This window comes from Cimex lectularius, unplaced genomic scaffold (genome assembly GCF_000648675.2).
Source record: "Cimex lectularius strain Harlan isolate CLEC.00 unplaced genomic scaffold, Clec_2.1 scaffold99, whole genome shotgun sequence".
NCBI classification, from domain to species: domain Eukaryota; kingdom Metazoa; phylum Arthropoda; class Insecta; order Hemiptera; family Cimicidae; genus Cimex; species Cimex lectularius.
In genome coordinates this window covers 1,045,496-1,057,655 of record NW_019392713.1, presented here as the reverse complement: position 1 = coordinate 1,057,655, position 12,160 = coordinate 1,045,496, and the positions used below count along the sequence as shown (strand labels likewise).

The 12,160-nt window shown below is 33.1% G+C and overlaps 1 protein-coding gene across 3 annotated transcripts in view; it reads right to left on the bottom strand.

The window, feature by feature from the left end:
- Positions 1-12,160, bottom strand: part of LOC106662617 (proton-coupled amino acid transporter-like protein pathetic) — a 50,959-nt gene that overhangs the window by 15,005 nt on the left and 23,794 nt on the right. The window contains exon 1 of one of the 3 annotated variants that reach the window (XM_014386822.2): positions 2,322-2,428. The exons of 1 other annotated variant lie outside the window; for it this stretch is intronic. The gene's annotated coding sequence lies outside the window, so the exon portion shown is untranslated. Of the gene's footprint in view, positions 1-2,321; positions 2,429-12,160 lie in introns of those variants that run through there. One more of the 3 variants, XM_014386841.1, reaches the window with a different exon arrangement.

The following is a 12,160-nucleotide window of genomic DNA, read 5'->3' as shown; positions in this document are numbered from 1 at the left end:
GAGAGAGAGAGAGAGAGAGAGAGATAAAAAAAGAAAAGAAAAAAGAGAGGAGAAAAAGTGAGTGTGTCAGGGTGTTAAGAGGAAGAAAGAAAGAGAGAGAAAAAAAGAAGCTATAGAAAGAAAGAAAAAGAGAGCGAGATGAGTAAAAAAGAGAGTGAAATGGGTGGGAAAGAGAGAGAGTAAGAAAGAATCAGAATAGAGAGATAGAGGGAGGGAGAGTGGGCGAGAGAGAAAGAACGAGAAAAAATAAAAAAGAGAATGAGAGAGAGCGAGTATGTTGTTTCTATCGTTCGGTCATTTCATCCTCATATTTTAATTATATGATCCAATGATCTTCCTTTCTATTAAAAATTACCCTGTTATTCTATAGATGTTTTGGGTTCGGATCCTGGCATGACCATAGATCATAATGAAAAAAGTATTGTCTGGGGTTCTGTTCCTTCGTGCGCGACCCCAACGGTTAGTTTTATCAAATATTTTTAATTATTATAATTTAAAGTTATATTTTGCATGATTTTATACGTTAATTGTATCATAAATTTATTGTAAATTTATTAAATGTGGGTAATTAGACATTGACAGTCACATTGACATCGAACTTTTGTTCAATACAACTTAAGCGATAAGCAATATTGTTTTCTAATTCATTTTTATTTCTAAATTCAATCTTATTTATTTTTCAAAATTTGTGCATTCGATACCAAAAGTTGATAAGATAAACAATGAACTATTTGTCCATTAAAACAAAGAGAAATGATATGTGCTTATTAGGTTTTAGTCCAATATCACAAATTACGTAGGAAAACACCATGTAAATTGATATAACGAATAAAATATCGTCAGATCAATTCGATAGTACAATTTGTACACAACCTATGACCCTCCTACGTCATTTTATATCCGTATGAGAAAAAATTGCAAATGCTACGCCAATGGAAACGGAAAACCTTTGCGGCCTGTTTATCTAGGCCAAAACTCTCCGTTACGAAACACTGTCTCTGTACAGATTATCACGTGAGAGTTAAATGAAGAATTGTGGATTACAAAAAAATAAATAAATTTCGGACAGTAATATAAAATAAAAATGTGTTCTGTGTTCATTTATTATGTCAGAACATATCTCCAGGAAGAGTGGTGACAGAAAATCTATTGGATTTGTCCAACAGTGGTCTTTGCTCAGTGGTGGGCTTGCAATTTTCGGAGAGACTTTTCGACACAAAATAAACGGGCCTGAGGTTCTAAAATCGCATTTTGCTTGTTTTTTTCTTGGGCTTTTATTTTATTAATATTCATAAATAGCGTTTAAAATTTTATTTTACGTTACAAAACAACAGTGTCCCAAAATTTCTCTCAATAACATTTGGCATTAAAATTAAAATATGTTCAGTACGACGACTTGTGCTATTCACTATGAAATTATTGTGAGGTAATAAATTGTTAGTACCCATTATATAACTGATAGCCGTTTTGGTTGAAGTTTTGAAGGAAGAAAAGTATGATGCAAAAAACAACAAAAATTTCTATTTCGCTTATCAACCACGGCCACACGTGAGATATCTTCAGCGGGACAAGGTGCGTTGATAAAACGCAATAGCTTAAAAATGGAAGTTTATTAAACGAAGATGTTACTCTGCAATTTAATAAGCAACACGATCCACAAAGTAAAGAGACGAGAAAGAGAGAGAGTGAGTGAGAGAGAGGGAGAGAGAGAGAACGTGTGTGTAATCGAATAAGTAAAAATGCAAAAATTGATAAATAATATATACAGGGTGTCAACTTTTTATTGCGCTGACCTATCGCCCTGTGATTTTCACCTCTTTGAGCATATTCTGCATATTCAAAACGCCCTAAAAAAGCTTTTCCGAGACGATGCACGAGTGGAGGCCTTTATGTGTAATTTGCTCCTGATAAACCATTTTTATTTGACAATACCGAGATATACAAGGAAAAAATGTATTTCCAAAACAAGTGGTAATCTTGAAAAATACTGTACATTTTGGTTATTTAATATCGGCAAATATATCAAATTTTATTGTTCCATATGTGTCAACAAATATTTGATTTTTTATTGTGTCTATAATTAAAGATTGCGTATGTTTTATCTATAATTAAAGATGCGGTTACCCCACAAAATAACTCATTTTCTACTTAAATGTGCTACATTTTTATATAAATAATATCAATTCTGATTCAATCAATTCAACTCCATTGAGGCGTAAAGTCTGCTGCCTTTATGCATACTGTGTAAAGTCGTCATTCGAGAATTATATTTTTAAAAAATTTTCGGATTAAACGTGTAAAAAATAACTGATGGAACTTACACCAATATATATATCTTATCCAAAAGAACGATGAACTATTACCAGGGTCATCAAGTGCACTGCTCTGAGGTGTCAATCGGTCGACTTTTCTCGGCCGACTGACAAGACAGACCACGACAAAATTTCTTGAGATAGTTTGTATTATTACGTAAACCTCTTATCAAACGGGTTATTATCTTTTGACCTAACATCTCATTACAATTAGATAAAAGAGTCGTGTATTTTCTCAAATACCGCTAAACAATGCTAAACCATCGGCAAGCAAATTACGCAAACGTTCAATGGTACGCTCAAATTTTCTTATATAAATGTTTGCCATCTCGATTTTTTTCTCGTAAACAGCATTCTTTTGACAAAATTCAGCAATGTTATTCACGTTGAAGTATTTATAGCCTGATAGCAGCAGCTAAATCTAACCGTGATGTTTGCAAGTACCCCTGTGGGTACTTATTTAGGTTAATAATCGATATTAGAAGCAAAGAAAATGAGTTGACTCTAGAATAAAAGAGTTTAAAAGTGACGCCCAGCGTGGCCGATACCAATTTTGTCCATTTTTTAATTGGAGACAGGAGTCCGTGATTCCTACAATTGTCCTTCCACTGGGCGTTAATAATGGATTCTGTTGCACAAGTCCCATTCCTGGAGATAAATTGAATCCCGAGTACATTTTTAAAATAATCGATTTTTCTTTGTCAATCGTCTCCGATCCTTTTTCTTCCTTATTTCGCCACCTTCCTTGGTCAAGGTTGTAAGCAGTGTGAGGCAAGATACAATTTCCATTTTTGAGAATTTCGCCTGTGTCAAGTCAGCGAACAATGAATAGGAAAGTTGTCCATGTCATCACACTGCTTATTACCCTGTCTACCTAAATGAAATTGGCGAAATGATGAAACGCTTATTAAAGGCAATACCAGCGAGAATTAGCAGACGGATCAAAACGTCAAAACGAACAATTACAACAACACACAAACCTAAACAAAATCATCATAAATTAATCATATAAACAGAAAATTTATGTGTATTTTCTTTAATTCGCATACTATCTTAAATTAAATGGAATTTTTTCTTTACAATTTGTGAAGAAATAAAACAGCATTAAAATAGTTCAAAAAGGACTGCTATAAAATAAATAATAAATTGTATACCCTTTTTAATAATTTCTTATTACAGTTTAATTGACAACAATCAAACACTGGATCGCTTCTATCTTTTTCCCCAGTTCGACGACCTTTCATATAATTGATGGTCACACAAATGTGATCTTTTTGCAGACCCTACTTTAATTTGATGCCATCCACCTCTAAAATTCCTACTTTCTATCAATCTAGCAGTGATTGATGAAAGACAATACCAGCGAGAATTAGCAGAAAGATCGGAGACACAAACAAACTGACCATAAATTTCTCTCTTGTGTAAAGTCTCCTTCGATTCACAAACTAGCTTAAATAAAATAAGTTTTTCTTTACAAAGCAGAAATAAATTGATATTTCAACATCCATTACGTTAAAAAGGGCTCAAAAGGAGCTGCTGTAAATTTAATACCCTTTAAAAAAAAGTTTGATTAAAGTTTGACATTAGATATATATAGCTTTTTCCTTCAAACTAACTTTTTGTAAATTTCAAATAAACCTTTTTTTACTCTCAAAATAATCTTTTTTACTTTGAAATTAACCTTTTTATTTTCAAATTATTCTTTTGTTACTACAAATTAACCTTTTTTAATTCAAATTTTATTTTTTTATTAATTTTAATTTAATTTGGTGGTAAAAGTGGTGGCTAGTTCCATTTAGTTAAATAGTGAGCTCTGAAGAGGGACTAGGAGCGTGGCCCGAAATGCATTAACAACTGCATGTTTGTAGTTTAAAAAAAAACGAACCTTTTTTTACTTCAAATTAACCCTTTCTTTGGAGTTAAAAAAAAGGGGAACGGTATGAAATGTAACGTACAATTCCGATATATAGGAGAAATGTTTAACAAATATAAAATAATTAGGTTTTCAGAAGCAACATTAAATTTATTTATTAAATTTATATTAAATTATTTAAATTTATTTTATTTAAAAATTAAATAAAACTAAAATTGGTATAAAATTAAGTATAAAAATAAAGAATTTTTCTTTTAATTTAATATCCAGTGGTGTAAAATTAAATATTAAAACACGTGATTTTACTATTAATTCAAGATTTTTATTAAATATAAAATAATTGGTTTACAAAATAATCATTTTATAATTAACAAATCTCAAGTTAATAGAAGGACCATTTGTTTATATATGCTATTTTAAACTTTTAATTTTAATTGTAAAATATTTTCATGTGGTATTTTAGATAAGATCCGAGTTAATACTTTTAAAAAAATTTCAAATTAAAAGAAGTATCCACTGTTTTTATATCCAATTTTATTTAACTCTTAATTCTAATTGTAAACAATTTTCTAATGTTTTATAATTTTTATACAACAAAATCCCAAATTAAACGAAAACCCCTTATTTTTATATTTAATGAATTTGTAATTTTCATATGATCTAAGAGCCCAATTATTTTAATATAAAATATCTCAAATACACAGGAATTTTACATTGTATGCTTGTAGATATTTCATATTACATCCTAAGTTCTTTTAATGCTTTAAAGAAAAGGTTGTCTTTAAATTAAAAAGTGTTTATTTTAAGTTAAAAATGGTTAATTTGAAATAATAAAGGCTAATTTGAAGTTAATAAGGGCTAATTTGAAGTTAATAAGGGCTAATTTGAAGTTAATAAGGGCTAATTTGAAGTTAATAAGGGCTAATTTGAAGTTTAAAAGGACTAATTTGAAGTTTAAAAGGGTTAAATTAAAATTTAAAAAATATGAAATTTAAAAAACGTTAATTAAAAATGAAAAAAGTCAATTTAAAATTAAAAATGTTTAATTTGGCGGGAAAAATCTATAATTGATGGTCATACAAATGTTCTTTTTTTGCAGGCCCTACTTTCATTTGTAGTCATCCAACACTAAAATACTTTTAACCACCATAATAGCGATGAATAATTATACAAATACGCCAATGGGTAAAGGCTTACGTCTAATAAAATAATTGACAAATAAAGTAAGGAAGAAAGTTCGATTGAACTATTAAGTTTGTACCGTTAAGTCCTTGTACCGATGACCTATCCGATCAAGCAATAATTCCTAACGTGAGCTTTACTCAATGAAAGATTATTTCAAGTCACTTTATATAACGAACTCAGGCTAAAATTGGAATTGAAATTGCACCAGATTTTTAAATCACGATCGAAATTCTCTTCCTCATCGATAGTCTTGTGTTAATTTTGTAATTTTAATTTGGAACAAGGAAACTCCGACCAGTCGCGTTGTCCAAATAATAAAAAACGAGACTGTTTGCCTTATAGATTAAGTCAAATCGTTAACTATCGTGTTATTTCAGTAACCAATTAATTTCTAGAAAAAGATAACGTATTTAAGCGTTATATAAACACTGTAAATTATATATAATGTCTTAATTTAAATAGAAGATATGTTTCCTACAAAATTCTTGATCACTACAGGAGATTTGTTGAAAAATATTTCTTAACGTCCTATTATGTACTATTATGTTATTATTATGCGTTAACCTCTGAATTTTTTCCACGCTAGGAAAACTTTCTAAGCTTTGATTTTCTATCGGCCCAATGGGTTCAAAATGACACCCGAACCATGTAAACGACAATGTAAATATTAATTGGATTCAATTTGCATATTATACTCCGCTTGGATTTCAAGAACAATGGGGCCATTAAAGACTGCTTCGAAACGGAGTCAAAAAGAAATACATTTATTTACCGCCTGCTCGTTTGTCCTGTAAACGTGTCATAGAATATTTACAGAGTCCTAGGGCAAATATTTAATAATTATTACTTACACGTCGGCAATAGACAAAAATGAGAAAAGAAGTCGTCCTGGTCAAGAAAGAATTTATGCGATGCGCGTATTAAGCGAGGCACTCCAATTCGAGTGCAAACGATATAAACCACGTACATCTAACATATTTTAAAAAATTCAAAAATTTTCCGTCCCGACAGGCACTTCAAAATCGATTTTCACCACCTGTTCAACCGGTTGTAATTTACAAGCAGGTATCGTCGGGGTAATTAGAGTCGGATTACTATCATCCTCACGGAATTTTCATTATAGAATACGGACGTCATAGACAAGAAAATGTAACGTCAAATATCTATACACTGAACGATAAAAAAAAGGTTATCTATGTACATTATAAACGCTCCAATTGTATAAAATTCTTTTAATTTATTACGCAAGTGAGATAGATAGATAGATAGATAGATAGAGAGATAGATAGATAGATAGATAGATAGAGAGAGAGAGAGATAGAGAGAGAGAGAGATAGAGAGAGAGAGAGAGATAGAGATAGAGATAAAAGAGAAAAAAGTTATTTTTAAAAAAAACCTTAAATTTAGTTCAGCAACGACCTCTCCTACAATGAGAGAGAGAGAGAGAGAGAGGGGGGGTAAGGGATTGAAAGAGAGACAGTGAGTGAGAAAAAGAAAGAGCGTAAAAGGGAGGCTGGATAAAGAGAGAGATGTCGAAAGACTTAGAGGTCGGGAGAGAGAAAAAGTACGATTGAGAGAGTATAAAGATAAGGGAAAGGGTAAGTAAATGAGAGAGATGGAAACAGAAAAAGTGTGTGAGAAAGAAATAAAGTAAAATGTAAAAAGTAAAATAGATAGAAAAACTTAAGAAATAACACATTGTATATAATCACTTTTAAACTTGATTTCATGTTTATTGTAATCAACTAAATTAGAAGAATAAAGAATGGATGACTAATCTGAATAGTCCAAATTCAGCCGTACGAGAATACAAAGAAATGCGTTTAGGCCTTCTTAGATCAATATATCGATCAACGGCTGTTTTACGGTTTCTCGAAAGCGCCGTCCACGTAATCGGAATATTGACCAGCGCCATCGAGAATACACAGACGAACAGATAGCCCATTAGACGTCTACATAAATATTTTATTACTCCCTCATAATTTATATTGCCAGTTGTGTAAATCGAGCAGGAAAAAGACTTGTCAACGATTTTACAGTTGACCTCTTTTCCATTTACACTATCTATGGTTGCCATATCAGACATCCCATTGACGCTCGATATAATAATTACTACTTGAACGTTAGCCTTCATTTATTTAACGCCGTTTTACAAAAAAAGAAAGGAAATAACAAACTGTCATTAATACTAATCTATCTTTTTTCTTACACAAGTCATTTTAGTTCTTTTTTTTTTTGCACGCACTTACACGTAGACACACTCTCTCTCTCTAACCTTCCGTATCTACTCTGTCTATATATACTTCTTTCATGTATACATATTTATCTATCTTTCTTTACAATTAATCTATCATACCATTTATCTGAAGGTTGACAGTCTGTCTCTCTGTTTCTCTTGTCGCCTCTTTTCGTCTGTCTTTATTTCTCTCCCTCTCCCTCTATGGTTTTTTCTCTGTTTCTCTCTTTCCCTATCTCTATCTCTCTCACCCTCTTACTCTTTCTCACTTTATTTCTGTTCCTCACTCTCTCTCGCTCTAGTCTCTCACTCTCTCTCACCCTCCTTCTGTCTAACTACTCTGTCTATGTATCTTTCCCGTACAATATATATTTACCTATCTTTACAATTAATCTATCAGACCATTTATCTGAAGGTTTTCGGTTTCTCTCTCTCTCTCTCTGTTAAATTATTACTTTATTTTTATCAAAGCGATAAGGCGATGAAAATTATTAATTGAATAATTAATTATAATCTGGCGAATCCAAAAACAAACTCATTAAGTAGAGGGAATCGGACAGGCTCGAGTTTAAAGGTCAGAGTTCGATGACAGTTAAGGTATTTGTAAAGAAAGACAAAAGCAATTTTTCAATGATTACGTGACGGACGAACGGCGGTCTTGTCGCAAAGCCAAATTGCAAAAAGTTAGATAAGACGAATGGCTCCGGGTAGAATAAAAAACGAACTGTCGGGGGCCTTTAATGTCAGATCGTACGGCATAATTATAGGTTTTTATCCCAGTTGAATTTAACAGGTTTGTTTAACAACTTATCGACAAGGGAACTGAAATGCATAAACCGCTCAAGGCTGGTTTGTTTTCAACGGGGGCTGAATTAAAAAAAGAAAGCAACCAACTCTTCGCACCGTGGTTTCGACACTCACTTCCTCAAGTGCTACATTTGAATTATTTATTAGCACCAAAACACCCACAGATACTATTCGCAGGGTGACATTGGCCTTTTTCATTTCATTCGCCGGTTTTGCGAATAAATGGGCAACATTATGCCACGGAAACCCGGAGGAAGAACCGGTTGGACGGTTGGTTACGGTGGTCCTGCTTTTTGCACGATTCTATTGAATACTATGGGTCGACAAACCTGACGACCATCTGGAGACCAACATGTTTATCATACGTAAGTGACAATCTTACCCACGCACCTATTCTATCTCTTCCTTACGATCTTTTTCGCCCTCGCACTCTCTTACTTTTCTCTCTCTCTCTCTCTCTCTCTCTCTCTCTCACACTTGTTTTATTCTATCTTCCTCTTTTTTCTACTTCTCTTGCCCTTTCATTCACTAGTTTTATTCTTTCTTTACCTTTCTCCCTTTCACTTTTTGTTATTTATTTCTCTTTTTTCTACTTATCTTTCCCTTTCTTCCAGCCCTTACTTACCTTACTTTTAATCTTTTGCTCTCTCCTCTCTCTCTCTCTCTTTCTCTCTCCCAACACTCTTACTTTCTCTTTCTCACTCACTTCTTTTATTCTTTCTTCCTCTTCTTTTCTACTTCTCTTTCTCTTTCTTTCACTAGTTTTATTCTTTCTTCCTCTTTCCCTTTCTTCTCTCTCTCCCTTTCTCTCTTTCACTTTCCCTTTCTTCTCTCTCCCTTTCTCTCTTTCACTGTTCCTTTCATCTCTCTTCTATTCTCTTTTTCACTTTTTTGTTATTTATTTCTCTTTTTTCTACTTCTCTTTCCCTTTCTTCCAGCCCTTACTTACCTTACTTTTAATCTTTTGGTCTCTCTTCTCTCTCCTCACTCTTTCTCCCTGTTTCTCACCCCTCTCTCTCACTCTCTCCCTCCCCCCTTTCCTACTATGTTTCTTCAATTCTCTCGATCTCTGTTTTATACTCTCCCCATTCTTTTCCTCTTTCTTTATCTCTCTCTCTTAATTTTCCCCCTCTTAGGACATACAGAGACAAACGACAAGAATGGATTTAACTGTACAAAATCCTCTCAAGAGTACTACTTTAGAAACGATTCAAGTTATCACTGATCAACAAGACTACTTCATAACTTCTTAACACCAGTATAGACGGTCTAGAGGTCTTTGGGTTCAGCCTAACATCAAAGATTTGTGCTAGATTTTAGAATTGCGGCTTCTGCTTTTACGACATGTTAACACTGGATTATGTTGCAACATTATAGCAGGAGTAAACACCTACTCTGTATTAGCACCCAGTGCCCGGGACATACGACATAATCCGTATTGTAACTGCCCAATAAGAACTTCGAAAAATTATCGAACTGAATTAGCAAGGATAGTGTTGTTGTGCAAAAAAAGGTGAATTACACTTAAAAATGTATAACTTGTGTAGTTGCTTCGGACTTAATCACTTATTTTTAGTGACCACGAATAAAATTATTAATAAATAACAAGCATGTTTTTTAAACCAATTTACCCAATTTCTCTCCCCTAAGATTGCAAATTAAAAACATTATGTTCATCACTCAAACTTATTTTCTATTAAGGTGTGGTAAATGATCGTCCAATAAAAATAGATTTCAAAACAAATATCCCCTCCCCATAATGGTACAAACGCAAAACAAAATTATTTCTTTTGCATAAAGGCCAACTGCGCCATAAACGCATAACTCGAACGGATAATAACGAATTTACGCTTATCTGCTGGGGTTGGATAAGACCGAGAGTGACATATGAATTGTGTTCTAACCGGTAATTACGTAAGACAAAGCCAGGAAATGTTTGGCGTGCAAGCGAGGCTAACTAGTCTTTCCAGCTAGTACAATTTCCTTTTAATATCGAATTAAATAAATAAAAAAACGTCTCATTTTTCTCGCTTTCCTGTCAAGAAAACTACACAGTATTGAGTAAAAATATTATTAATATAAACAAATCTATAATTAATTGTAGCCACGATAATTCGATTTTGCTTTGTAAATATTGCAAAACACTCAGAATTTAACGATCCATATTTAATGTATTGCTATTATATTCTATTTATCACATTTAAGTGTACATATCTACTCGCTTTCTATTCATTTCTACCTCGTCACCATTCATTTGTATCATTCTAGGAGTATTTTGTATGTAAATTTGTATATTATTGTGTGACAACCGCCATTTGGATATCAAAATCTTTGGGGAAAAAACCATAATCCGAGGGCTAACTCATTAACACCCACTGATACTGATGAATTTTTTCCTATACTTAAATAGAACTAAACTGTTAGTCAAAACTTCCAGACCGTTTAAAAGTTCATTATGCAAGGGCACTGACCTTCTCTTGCCCATATCGACCTATACAAACAATCCTTTATTAAACCTTCATGCCTACTAAATTTTTGTTTTAAAACCACTAAGTTTTGACTCTAAGTCGCTCAAATTATTAATAGTAAACTATAATTTTTGAAATATTGTGTTTATGAGCTATAAGGAACCTGTAGCTTTTTCAAAGAAATATTAACATTTTTATCATTGTTTACTATTTCCATTTCTGTTAAAATATTCTTTGTGTCTTACAAGATTTTGTTTCATATCCCACATTCCTCTCATAGGTTGGTAGAGACGAGTCTTCTTAAAACTAGCGAGAATGGGCGTACCAGGACGATCGCTTATTATGAATTTTGTTTGTTCATACAGATTCCCCGTGAACAGACGTCAATACTTCAGTAGGTTATCCTGCTTATGCATGTATTAAAGAAATATCATAGTTTTCGTAAACAAATTGACGGCACGAATAACATTTTATGAAATACGGGGGACATTATGTATTAAGTTGTTAAAGGTTGAAGTATCCTGAAAACTGAAATCTCTCTCTCCCCTCTTCTCTTTCTTCCACTCTCACTCCTCCCTCTCTCCTCTCTTTCCTCTCTCTCTCATCACTCCCTTCTCTCCTTCCTCTCTTCTCTTTCTTCCACTCTCTCCTCTCTTTCCTCCCTCTCTCCTCACTCCCTTCTCTCCTTCCTCTCTCTCTCTCTTCTCTTTCTCTTTCACTCTCTCTCTCCTCTCTTCTCTTTCTTCCACTCTCTCCTCTCTTTCCTCCCTCTCTCCTCACTCCCTTCTCTCCTTCCTCTCCCCCTCTCTCTCTATATATATTTTTTTTTTCTTCTTACTCTCTCTCTCCTCCCCTACCTATCTATCTCTCTTTCTTTCTCTCGCTTTCTCTCTCTATCTCTTTTACATGGCCACCCGGAAAATGACGAAGTCCCAATGGAACGTATATATTCATCGACTCGCAGACCAATATACACTATCACCTTTAATTAACAATGATAATATTCGTGCTACTAAAACGACGAGTGTAAATTTTAATTAAAATCACTAATGAATCCCATTAGGTTTTTTTGGTACAATTAATTTTACCGTAGGATTAACATTTTTTTGAGATACGGGATTGATGGACTCAAGTTGTAGAAGGTTGAATTATCGTGAAAAGTAAAATATGTCGAATACAATTGAGAATACATACATTTTAGTACACTTTTACATGTAAGATAACCTCTTGAAGAATTCACGGGACAACCTGTATAAAATTCATTACGATAACAGAACGA